The 13,734-nt window shown below is 40.7% G+C and overlaps 1 long non-coding RNA gene across 2 annotated transcripts in view; it reads right to left on the bottom strand.

The window, feature by feature from the left end:
• Positions 1 to 12,918, bottom strand: part of LOC119136334 — a 30,809-nt gene extending 17,891 nt beyond the window's left edge. Inside the window, exons 1-3 of one of the 2 annotated variants that reach the window (XR_005100707.1) lie at positions 12,820 to 12,918; positions 10,976 to 11,041; positions 5,194 to 5,322 (exon numbers count right to left, since the gene is read on the bottom strand). This is a non-coding gene — a long non-coding RNA (uncharacterized LOC119136334). The remainder of the gene's footprint in view (positions 1 to 5,193; positions 5,323 to 10,975; positions 11,042 to 12,819) is intronic. The other variant, XR_005100706.1, reaches the window with a different exon arrangement.
• Positions 12,919 to 13,734: the final 816 nt, after the last annotated feature.

Raw genomic sequence — 13,734 nt, forward strand, 5'->3', positions numbered from 1 at the left:
TGTTGACGTTTTGATAGTCGGACAAAATAATTATGACTCTCAGATGAAATGAATGCAGTTGCATGTCTTCCCAGATGTGCCCAATAAATAAGAGAATGAATTATTATGTACCGTTTACCACACAAACATATTTTATAAGCTAACCGACAAACGGCTAAAAGTTATGCTAGCTATAAGCTAAAACTGGAGCGAACCATCTCTTTGTTAGTTTACACCAGACAAAAAAAAAAGTCAACTTTTGTCCAGTGTTTGCACGTGTGGGTGTGTGACTGGGGGCTGGGATGCTGAACGTGCCAATCCATAAGCCCCATCGACAAAAAAACTACCGTTCCTCAACCGGAAAGAGCATTGGAGGAGAAACACTCAAACTGGATGTCCTCGGAGCAGTTCAAACACACAAATACGTATACACAAGCAGATACACACACGCTCACAGCAGGCTGGCACAGATGTCAATACTGAATTTGGGCAAGAGAAATATTTCACTAGGTGGGAGCCAAAGCAATAATAATAAAAAAAACTTGTTTAAAGAATGTCTAAACTTTAGTCGTGCTACTGTTCCTCATTGTGTGATCACAAGTTGGAGTTTCAAGAACTGCATGCGACTAGTTCCCGCAAATGTGTCATGGCATTGCGATTAAACATGCATAGGCATGCGCCATGAAGTAACATCCTACTGTGGGGAGTGTAAAGTCAAGGCCTCATCATAATTAAGACGTCATCCATATTAGATTTGATTAAGGTTACCAAGTCCAGCAAATACCACACAAGCGCATAATTGTCTAATTTTTTCAAATGTTGTCTTTTTCTTTTTCTTAACACGCCTTATCTGAGCACACTGCTTTCATGCTTACATTTTCAGTCAAACTGTGAAATCTTAACACTCAGCCACGAGAAAAGATAACGCACTTGCACTTTTACAACATTGACATTAAGCTGCGGGGCTGAACCAATCGACGGAGGAAGGGCGATGAAAGAGGAAGTCGGTGTGGTCACACGCTCTGCTCATCATTCAGCACTGACAAAAATAGCTCTGTCAGTATGTAAACAACACATTCCATTCATAAAAAAAAAGAAAAAAAAAAAAAACGGGCAGTGGCCACCTACTCCCATACTGCATAAGGTGGAGATAGAAGTCCCACACCAAAGAGATGAAAATAGAGCCGAAAACTCATAAGGTGTGGTGAGGGAGGCGCGAGAAAGTAAGCTTGACGCTGATGATGACATCACATCCTCATCTGTGTCGCTTCCAGTTTGGTTTGGAAAACACCAGAAATTGACGTCACGTGGCGAGTGAGGCACCACTTTCCATCTCTGTCTCACTCAAATCCGACGCACATTGTGTGTGTGTGTGTGTGTGTACACTATCACAGATGTACATACATAGTAACAACAATATAACGCGGCACAGTGCGGAACTCGGAGCTCTGACGGGAGTCGCCGTTTGTGCCGTGATATAAAACGCTTTCCACTCACACAAACACAATAAAAGCAACACAGTAACCACGCAAAAGCCAGATAAGGAAACTGTGAAGCAGCGTTGAGGTGATATAGTACAGCAAACACGCATGTTAAAGAGGAAGTGATGCAAGCTGCAGTGGAAGGTCTAATTTTAGTCAAAGCGGAAGTGTCCGTCTCACTTCTCGTTCCAGGATTAACACATACGCAAAATACAGATGTGTACGCTAGTGTGATCGGTGAAAGCGCACGCTTCCTTTGCCACAGACGCCCACGCAGTCTTCCACTAGTGCTGCCTCCACCATGTGAAGAAGCAAACATGCCAAGATGCAGACGTGTAGGCAGCAAATTTGCTTTTATAATTTTTTTTTTTCCAGTCAAAATAAAATTCTAGGTAGCACACACCAAGCTGCTATTTATTACTTTTGTTATTTTCTCCACCTGGTGGTGATAAATGTGTGTCATCGCAGTAATGGTGTCATATGATTGTCATGGCAATGTGGACAGAGTGGGCGTTCTCTCACTTCCATTTGCATCATGAGACGACAGGATGCAAGTAGCAAGTGAGAGGAGAGTGGGCGGCGTTATCGCTACCTTGACCAGAGCGGACCGCAACTCTCTTCAAATGGAACCAAAAGGATTTGGAAATCATCAAAACCTTGAAAAATTGTTTTGACTGATGTCTGACTTTTTTTATTGCTCACTTCTCATTTGCCAGGAACATTCCATCCGCCTCTAAGGTGAGACGTGGCAAGACGCTGATTAGACTATATTTAAAGAAGAAATCCAGTCAAAAATGTTCTTTGGAAGAATACGTTAGATGTGGTCCCACTATTCTGAACATGATATTGTGATTATTATTACATTTGTGGAATATGAGTTAAATAGCAAAATCCACTTGTTTTTATCCATCTCAGGGGGCGGCCATTTTGCCACTTTTGCTGTCGACTAAAAATGACATCACAGTTGCCAATAACCAATCACGGGTCAGCTTGTGAAGGTCACATGAGCAAACTCAGAAAATAGGTGACGGTTTGTGATTTTGAATATATGTAATGAAATAAAGTACATTTGCAATGTTTTAATTGTTATTTTTAAGAATCAAATACGGTGTAGATTTAGCTTTAGACGCCAGACGGCTTTCCAATGTCTGCAGATGTCTTGATTGGCAGCAACATTCAAATGAGAGATTAGAAAACAGACACAGACCATGAGATGACTGTCTTCCCAAGAATTGACCATGCAGCAGATTCTCTGAAATTGAACTCAATATGTTCAAATCTGAAATTGAGATCAAATTGCAAGATTTTCTACTGCCTAGCCATAGCGTTATGGGATGTCTACTGGACATTATAATAACAATGTTGAATGGGAAGAAGAAAGTAGCTCCTGTTCTATATTATCAAGAGTGGTCCAGAAATGTCAAAAAGCATTACAGTACATTCCTTCCAGCAAAATGAATTAATATTCAAATACAAAAGGGATAGAATGACATCCAGAGTGAAAGAAGAATGTCATATTTGTACCTTGTGAGCTCAACTATCATGGCATTATTGTAACCATGACAACAAGGGCGGCCTGACATTAGAGAAGTTCCACCCATAAAACCAATGACTCTTTTTATCATGTGTTATTGCTTAACCATAGAGATGTTTTTTTGTTTTTTTAATAAGAATTTAAGAGGACTTGTAAATAGTTTGTTCAGTTCTTTTTAAAATGAAATGTGTTCTCTGTGCTCCTCCTGGTTTGGAATGCCAAACTGAAAGGCCTTGGTTAGTACAGTGCAAGGACCAATCCAGAGATGCACCCCTGGGGGGCGGGGGGGGGGGGGGACGGGGTAATGGACAGACTCACTCATCCTGATACTTTCCTCCCCCCTCCAACTCATCTTCCATAGAGACCACCCCTCATTTTTTCCCACTCTACTTGTGTTTTCCACCCCAGTGGAAATACAGAGGAGTGGGCGTGTGGCAGAGCGGGTAACTGAGGTGCACGCAGGAAAGTGGGTCAAATATAGGAAGAGATCACCGAGGGGGCGACCATCGAGGAGTAAAATGTGCTCAAGGCAGGCAGGCAGGCTGTGTGTGTGTGGAGGTGAAGTGAGAGGGGTGGGCTGGTGGGAAGAGCCCCCCCCAGGGTGGCTGCACCTTCCGGCACATGCCTTTAGCATCTCTTGCTCCAACATAACTATGTGCAATAAAAAAACGAAAAGAAACTAAAAGTGACTCGTTCTGCTCAGTAACGGACGGATTGAACAGTCATAAACACTTTTTTTTTTCTTTTTTCATACCGCGCCTCTATTTTGACACCCGTTTTAAAAGCGTCACCCACGTCGGTGTCTTTGTTGTGTGCGATAGTGACTCCATCAGCGTTTGTGTGAACAGTGGTGATGCATAGGTGACAGTTGCGTGTTTTGGCACGCAACGAGGCCGCGGATAGAGTTGTCATGACGACTTTTAGGACTTCACCATGGTGACTATGAATGGGGACACTTTCAGACACGCACGAGTGTCTTTAAAAGACAAATCTCATTTAGAGTCAACTAAGATCAAATACAACTTATTACTTTAATACTGTAACAGTCTGACCCAGTTTTGTAGACATAAATGAGCTTTTTGTTAAAGATGTCCTATCGACTGATGAACCACATAATAAGGATGTTTTGGAAATTTGGATGTAAATGACGCTGACCTAAATTAATAAATGCCTTTAAGTCATGGAAGCTACAGTACATTGAAGTCATCTCGGTTAAATGCTTCTGGTCATCGTTATTAGAGGCGCAATGACAAATCGGTTCATCGACAAGTAATCGATGATCAGATCAACTCTTCATAATAATAAATATTATCCGATTGCTGTAAATATCAAATCAGTAACTAATTAGCCAATTAGAAGTCATACTTTTTTGTTTTTAATAAAGATCATTTATTTTTATATCTGATTCATCAATAATTGATAAAATAATCGAATCGATCATTAATTGCATTTTTTTTCCCCAACTGGTGGTAAAGAGCAAGACACGACAGAGGTCAAAAAACTTTTGATCCTTCCATCTTTGACGTCCAACGTCAGCCAATCACACACATGAATACTCATGACATCATGGCCGAGAGCAGCGTTGAGCAAGAACAGCTGTCTAGTAGTTACCACAAAAAGTGTGTGTGACGCAACAAGTGTGGGTTAGCGCGAGTGTGTTTTAGATTTTGAGTGTGTGCCGCTACTGCATGAGAGACTTGGTCCACACAGCAGCGGTGCGGTCAGTGTGGGAGAGATGAGTCATGAGGTCAACCCAAAGTTACATTCCAGTGTTGGGGGAGGAAGACGTGAACAGAGATACATAAAAAAAAAACGTACAAGAAAATAAAACCAGTCGATGCGGTAAAAAGACACGCAATTTTCATCCGAAAATAACAACGTCTTAATCCGAATGACGTTACAGTAGCGCGTAATAAAGAACATAGTGCCTCTGTTGTTGCCATGGTAATCCTAGATACAGTGATTCTCAAACTTTTTACGAGCACCACCAAAAAAAAAAATACAAACGAGTACCACGCAATGTTGAACAAAAACTAACAAAATAATGAATAAAAGTTTTGAAAAATGCTTTTTAAAACAAGAAAACCTATTATTACTTTTACAAAACGAACTATAATGTGAATTATGGCAAAATGTTACTTTGTCTTTGTCAACTAATATTATATAATGAGCTTTACGGTTTCATTTCAAATGTCCAACATTTATTTCTGTGCACAATGACGATCTTATGGGACAAGAAGAGTCAACTCCACTGGGGAAAAGACGGAAGGAATCTTGCCCAGACATTCCATGGAACCCATTCCCAAGGAGTTTCCACCATTCCGCTGTCTTGATAGAAGGAATTTAAGTCCAAATGTGAAAAGAGAAAAAAAAACACTTTAACATCTCTGATTTAGCTGAAGCTTGAAGCAAACCTACAGTTTATGCCACTTACTCGGAAAGGCAAGCTTTTAGGCACAATTACACAAAAGCCAATGAATAGTGATTCTGATCCAGCATCATGGTGTCAAGTCCAACCCTGCAGCAAGCCCACAAAACGTTTAAAAAAAACATATTTACGCTCGCACAGCACCGCAATTAAAACTCACAAAATGTCAGCATCCAGTTGTTTTCCACGAAGAGCACAACAATAATCTTAAGGTGTCGATGATGTTGAAATCACAAGCAAAAAGTCTCATGTGCGGCACATTGTGACAAATGTTGATGCACAATTTAATCCTCAGTTCAGTACATGGAACTTTGTTTATGGGAAGGAGCTATTCTATTCGAAATGTTCTTCTGGCGAAATAAACAAAAGTTTGAACAAACTCACCAATCACGCAGGAAGTCGCAAGATGCTGTGACGGAAACTTCCTACAACACAATTTGGTAAATGTATTTATTCCTCTATACTGGTCAGTCCACTTTTACTGATGATTTTTTTTTTTTGGTCTCAAATCATTGTTAGAAAAAACATAAAGTCGTTCACTACCTTTGACGGCTACAGACGTCAAATATCCATTTTAACTGTGATGGCAGTGAATGAGTTAAGAAAAAGAGTTGGGGGCATTTATTTGGAAGGGGGGGGGGTATTGTGTGCATGTGTGTGTTCTTTTTCGCCCTCGTTTGGAAAGTACACTTGAGCAGTATTATGTGGCTGTTTTCCACAGTGGAAGTCTGTTCCTGGATGCGAGACTGCAGTGGAAGTTCCCCTTCATGGAGGGAAGGACCAAGAGGGGGGCGTGGGGGGGGGACAAAAGACAAGGAAAAAAGGAAAAAGAACACAGGGGAAGGAGTGAATCTAAGGTTTAAAGAGAGGTCAACATGGCGTTCCCTGAGATAACCGAAATGGAGTCAAGAGTCAGACGAGTGAGATGCTGAGTTGGGGGTCATTATTTGAAAAGAAAGTCAGGATTCGTTGACATATATTTCATATTTCAAAGGTTTTATTCCCTGACAATGCACGCAATGCTTCCTCATGTTCGTTTGTCTGATTTGTTTACGAATGAGGGTCTAAATATAACAACTGTGGGGGTTCACTAAGACATTTTAAGCACGAACAAGCTAGCACTGGTCCACAACAGTGAGTTAGAGTAACATAAAGCGAGTCACGATTTATAGGATTTTTATGTTTTGCAGTTTTATGGCTGCTGCATTCCCGCTAAATAAGTGAGCGGTTACAGTCGTGGGGAGTGGCAAGCTAAGTACTTGATCTGCAGGTATGCAGCTGGCTGGCTAAGCATCAGTAGAAAAGATTGGCACTCCTCCATCCTGGACTATCGTTGTTATGGAATTTATTTTTACTGATTTCTCTCTGAAGGGTTCCTGGGAGGTTATGGATGAAACCCGCAGGGGCAGAGACAACTGGATGCTGATGAGTGTGGAGTTTCCACTTGTTTAAGTTTCCAAGTCCAGGTGGTAGATGTCCAAAGCTGAGTTGATTTGGATGACTTGGGGGGGGGGTCAAAGAAAGTTATTTAATTTTGATTTATGAGTTCTTTGTATATGCATCATCATGCAGTTATTGCTTATGCGTCCCGTGCATCAACTTCAGGAACGATTTTATATCTAACATTTGGATTTTGATCTATGAGTCTTAAAAGTGATGTTTAAAGCATACTACAAATATTTTTGCTAACGTATCAATGTGATTATTGCATCCAAAATCCTGTGCAGTTCCAGAATTTGGTTAAAAATTGTTTTGCAATATTTTTTTTTTAATAATATTTTTGCTTGCATCTTCTTTATATCTAGACGACGATGTGATGGAGAAGAAAAATATAGCAGTGATCATGCAAACCTGAATAAACTTGAGCTGTGCGAATTCATACACGGAAGCATTTCATTTACTTTCAATGGAAGTTGGGTTTGACACCCAAAAAAATGTCAAGCTTCAGTGATGACAGCTCAAGGATCAACAATAACAGCACCCACTCTAAACAATTATTTAGAGCAATTACCGTTTTTTTCGGTGTATAATGCGCCCCCATGTATAATACGCACCCTAAAAATGGCATGTTGATGCTGGAAAAAAGCCTGTACCCATGTATAATACGCACCCAATTTTTTTATTTATTTTTTTTAAGTCCCAATGATCGTCACACACGCAGGGAGGCAATGGGTCCCATTTTTATAGTCTTTGGTATGGTCTTAACTAGGCTGGATGTATTTTTTTTTGTTGGCGTTGATTTCTCCGACTGCCCGGAAAGGCACCACCGCGATCAGATGAAAAGAGAGGAAAGTGACGTGCGGACATGTGAAAAAGGCGGCTCTGTATGGGAGAGACGTTGAAGAGGAATAAAAACACCCTTGGAAACCAAACTTGCCCCTCGTCGTGACTCGGAAGCCGCAACAAATGTTTCGGATTTGTGTAGGGTACATTGTGACAGCAAACGAGCAGGTGATCGAGCAAGCGTCTGATACGAGAGCATTGCGTTCGTATGGAGCGTGTTTGAAGTGAACAGCAGAGACGAAAGGAACAAGGCAAAGTGTTGTGAAATAAAATATTACCTGTAATACGCATTTTGTTATTTGCTGATTGTATTAAACTATCACATTCATTGTCAGTCAAGAAGAGAAGAGGACTATTATCCCTTCTTTGACGAAATGACCAGAGCACAGTACAAACACACTATTGTCGGTCAGTCCTGTTGTTGGTTTTGTTGTACCATGATTTTCTTAAAAAAAATAAATAAATAAATAAATATTAAAAAAAAAAAAAAAAAAATTTAAATTTGTACCCATGTATAACGCGCACCCCAGATTTTAGGACAATAAATTAGTTAAATTTTGCGCATTATACACGGAAAAAAACGGTAGTTTTGGGATGGGCTGTCATGCAAATCAACCTGGCAACTGCAAGATGTGACAACATGCGTCAACCTTTCGGTTTTGGTTTTGCCTTTGACAGGGAATGTCAATGTGGTCTGAACTTTGCAGCAAAAGAAAATCTTTGCCAAGGGAATTTGCTTACTTTGACGGTAACTCCTAAGTTAAGGGTGAGTGAGGTCAGTATGAAAATAGTATTTATTAAATTAACTCACAGTAAGTCAAAATCTCGAATTGTTTGACTTTTTTTTTCAACATCACCAGCTCAAAAGAAATGCTCTTAGTTGTCATTTCACACTTGACATTAACCTTTTTTTTTTTTTTCGCTCCAGCTCGAAACGGATTATTCGTTGACAAGGAGCCTAATAACGAATATTTGGAGGCGATATTTCATCACCGTGTTGTCTTTAGCAGCAATTGGTATCTGTCTTCTGTTGTTCTATTTCAAAAAACCTTTTCAAACACTATTTTGAAATGTCAGGATTAACACCCCAGAACGAAAACCAAAGTATGGCCGCGCAAGAGATAGCCGATCGGAATGTGCTTATTAAAAAGATAAAGAGTTGTAATTAACCCAAACCAGTAATCAACTGCATGACACCGCTAATACACTAAACAGAGAAGTCATTAGAGGACACATTTTTGACGGGTGACACCTTTGAGGCTCACGGAGACACCCCACCGAATTATGCTTGAGATCTAAGTGAGATCAAAGTCTCACTGTAATTTACAAAAAAAAAAAAACGCGAAGCTACTTCATGTACTGTAAGACGAGTGAACTTGAAAAAGTAAAAACTGTGAGTTCAAATCAGAACATAGAGTCGGGTTACAATGGTCTAGTGTAGTCTGTTGGCGAGTCCCGTTTTGAAGGTGGTCGGAACTAATTGGTCTGAGGGGGCTAGCTTTCGGTTGTTCCACGGTAATTACATTACTGGGAACACAAGATCATACTTCAGTCACACCCTTAGCCTCAATGTAAAGTTAAACGGTTAGAAGGCAAACATTGTTTTGCGTTGAACTCTGTGAAGAGTGAAATGAGGACATTGTAAATCCCATGGCGGTTCTCAACAAGATAAGCCAGTTCTATGATTACAATGTTTCAAGCATGCCTGGAGTTGAGGCAGCGGAATGAGCTGTGGTGAACTGGTCCAAAATACGCAAGATGCCTTTCTCGCTTCCATTTACATCATGAGACGACACGCAATGTAGCCAGAGGACTCTGCAAATTTTGCCCTTACAAAGATAATGCTCAGTTTTGACGGACAGATGACGTAAATAATAGCACTTATTTTTTTTTTGTTTCTATAAAAAATATATAAATATATATATAAATATATAATATATTTTGTATATTATATATAATATATATATATGTATATATATATATATCGTTTAATAGCAGGGTTAACTGTAAATATTTTTTTGTTTCTATATATATATATATATATATATATATATATATAAAAATTAATATATACATATATATTTTTTTATATATTTTTTTATATTAAACACGTGCACAAAAGGTGTCACCTGCTCCATCGGAAAAATTCCATGACCTCCCTTCAATAAACTCTTTGTATCAATGCAAATTAATGGAGGAAAATGTGTACAATGGAGGTAGCAAACTTCCATGCACGCATAAACCTCTTCACATGTATGCAAAAACTATGTGGAGAAAAAGCGCACATGAAGAAAAAGGGGGCGGGGTGTCTTTGAATAACTGCTGTAGACTTTACCGGCGTAACCATAAAAAAAGGTGATAAATCTGTCATCAAACAAGTGAGGGGGGGGGGGGGTGACGGAACAGTACGCACACGCTGCTTTGTGTTACTCAGTGTGGAAACGCATACTAGCGAGGAAAGTGCCAAAACACGTGATAGCATCGACTAAGCGGGTTCCGTCCTGCCCGTCCGCCTGTGTCGCGACCGATGGAAACACTTCCCGCCCCTTTCTCCTGTCTTTGGGCACTGGGCTGATAAGGCAAGGATGGCTTGCGTTACTCCACTTGGGCAATCCCGGGTGGGGGAATCCCCCCCGGGTTGTGTGCGTCCACGGAAAAGGAAGAAAGCCACCATTGAGCGGTGTGCCACCGCGCCGGCATCCCCCCCACCCCCTTCTTCCTCTTCCTTGTGCTCTGACGTACAGTAACAGCAGATTTGGTGACAGCGAGATAAAAGCCTTCCTCTGTTTCCTCCTCCGCCTCCGTCTGCGCTCTCCCTCGCTCTCCGGTGTCACCGGAGTGCTGAGTGCTGCCGCTTTGGCCCCGTCCGCATAGAGGCCTCATTCAAAGTGACACAATCACTTTTCACTCGTAGAGTTCACCGCATCTCGGTGCTGTGAGCCGCCGAGATGCTGGAACGGCTCAGCGACTGACTTATGGTCTCGAAGGAAGAAAGTGTCTCGGGCCATAAATCGGACATGACTCAATAGTATGTAGGCGCAAAACTGTTCTCGCACACTACAATGTCACTTTGTACTGGACCAAAGATAAACAAGCCTAATCTGGCCAAAGCGGTCATTTGGGAAATCCAACAATTGTGTGCAATGGATTGCCATAAAACATGGCGTGCATTAATATCGAATTGTGAAACAGTATAAATTCGACTAAACGGGAGTTCAGATGTGATTCATGTGATCTGTGACGATATGCTGGAGCAAAACTTGAACTCACCGTTCTTCTCAGTCAAGTTCACTCCGACGCAGCTATAAAACTTGAATGAAACCCACTCCGAGTGATCTGTGGGGGGAACAAAACAATCATTAGAGGCTGGGAGATCCTGTATTTGCTGTTTTGACTCATTGTGCTGTCCTCGCGACACGTGACGACTATGCGCAGCGTAGATAAATAAACCAGTAAAGCTGGAACTATATATAAAAAAAATTATTTTATATGTTCCTTTGAGTTTTAAATAAAATGCAAAACACTTTGGTCAATCCAGTTGTTTTTTGACATGTGCCTCTATGCATAAATCTGGATTACACTGGATTTGGATTGTTCACATTCAGGAATGTTAAATTACCTTCGAAACATTTGTTTTTGGCTTAACATAAGAAAAATAATATAAAAGTCCAAACTGGAGTTTGATCAAGCCTTTTCAAATCAGCTCAGCGGCTTTTCAGTTAACAAAGCAGACATTGTGTGTGTGTGTAAAACCCCCCCCGACTGACTTCCAATGCAGGAGAACAATGTTCATTACCGGCACGTTTGATTCTATTTAAAGGACACGGTCATAATCTCATATTACTCTACTCCAGGTCTGGCGGAATAATGAAGCGGGCTAATCTGGATTTACACGTCATCGTGTTGAGGTGAGCGGCGAGGCAGCTACAGAATGTCCGAGTGAAAACACACAAACAATTAATGACCAGGAAAAAACGGACAAACAAAAACAAAGTGACCAAGAAATGTTTTGGGGAAAGAACACGAACGGAGTCAGCGTCATGCTTGTGCAACTGTTCTCTGACAACAAATATGAAAAGGCCCTTTTAGGAAATAAAGCCACTCTTTTATAAAAAGTGATCTCGTATGTCCCAGTAAATTCTTTACAACTCTTCAGGCGGAAGAAGGACATGTGATGGAGGCCTGATTGAGACCAATCAAAGACGAGAAGTAATGGTTCGATATCTCTTACATATTTAGAATGAATTATTTAGTTGCATTTGATCAATGTATAAGCAAACCAGTGTCAAAGCTGGACCAACGATGATTTTCAAGAACATCAAACCACTTTAGGACGAGACAATTAATCGAGTTGAAGGTCTGTCAGCTATGAATTTGAGACATTGCCCAGTTCGACCCAAGATTTGTTTGCAATATTGTTGTAATCTCATTTCTGATTGAATAACTGGTTTGATGGGATTTTGTAGAATAGTGAATGCTTAAAAGACTGCTAGTCAAAATCATTTCCAACCAACCTAAGTAGATAACTATTATTATTTTTTATGAGAATGGTTTATTTACTTTATTGTTGGATAGCGTTTGTTGGATGAACTCATTGCTTGTGTTTGTTACAAAACGTAATTAAACTGCAATCTAAATATGGAGTGGCTGGGCATTTAAATACATGCATAATCAATCATTAAGTTCACATGTAAATGTTATTTTTGTGCATTTCGGGTTCATCCAGAACTTTCCCCCACACTTCACTTTTTGTTTGGGCGTCTCAAAGCTGACTCCCGGAGCACTGAGCGGTATGCGGCGGCGAAGGCAGCCGCTGTGTGCAGCTCCCAACCTGCCGTGCATTTGGCCCACGAACCGAGTCGATCAAACCAGGACCGACCAGTCCCCCAGACGGAGCAACTTAAAAGTGTCGAGATTTACTCTCGACAGCTGCTGCGTTTGCTTTTGTCGAGTTGTTTTTAGTGAGTGTGTCGGTCGGTCGGTCGGTCGGTCGGCAGCGTCACATCAGCTGACTGTAAACCGAGCGCGCACTCACTTTGGAGGGATTTCAAGTCGGTATCCCGTATCGCCTTTGGTCGAATGCAAACGTTGACACGCTGCGGGGCTAAACATACCTGTCGACGACTATATTTGGCTTGGCTGGTTCACAATCGCGCCGCTGAAATAGTAGCGCCCGCCCCGGTACAATGAATGGAGCCCCTTTCCAACCTCCAGCCTCCGTCTGCCAGAAGCTAAAATTAGCAACAAAGCTTGCGTCAATCACGAGCCTCAGTGCGTCAAGGCTTTCCCCGCCCACCAAGACTCGTCATTGGCCAGAATTAGGATGCTGTCAGAAACATACGCGCCTCGTGATTGGCTGTGAGGATTTCTTTTCTTTTTTTTTTCCTTTTTCTATTTTACTCAGTGAGGCTTCTGAGCAGCTTTTTTTAATTTTATGTTTGTCGTGTAAAATGTCTGCTGGAGTTGGCTTCAGTGTCTCTTTTTCATCAAAGAATGTCCAATGACAACATTTCAACATACATTAGCATAAAACCGGTAACAGCAGTGGTGTTTTTTTTTTTAAATATGCTATATAAATACAAGACAGGAAAATATATAAATATATTAAATAACCTATAGACCTAAATCAAAGGAATGGGAAAGGCGATTATATAACGAAAAAAATATATGAATCATATGATTTTGATTCTTGATTTATATGACGGATAATTTGTCCATCCTCCTCCAATAACAACATCACACGATTAACAGGGACAGCAGAAAGTAAACCAGAAAGCAATATCGACTATGACACAACAGATTCGGAGAAGCAAGTTATTTTAAATCACTGGCATTCAAGAGAATTGTTTGTTGTGTTGGGCTCAAACAGTGATTTGTTTTGAATACTGTACATTGTGCTCTACCCTGAAAACCACAAGCCTCTAGCTTTCAACAGTTCTCGATCTAATCTCACAAGTCAAATAAATTTAGCCGGTTTACGATGTTAGCAAAGCTATGGCAGCATGCAATCCAGCGATATTTGGAAAATT

Source organism: Syngnathus acus, chromosome 16, assembly GCF_901709675.1.
Source record: "Syngnathus acus chromosome 16, fSynAcu1.2, whole genome shotgun sequence".
Taxonomy (NCBI): Eukaryota; Metazoa; Chordata; class Actinopteri; order Syngnathiformes; family Syngnathidae; genus Syngnathus; species Syngnathus acus.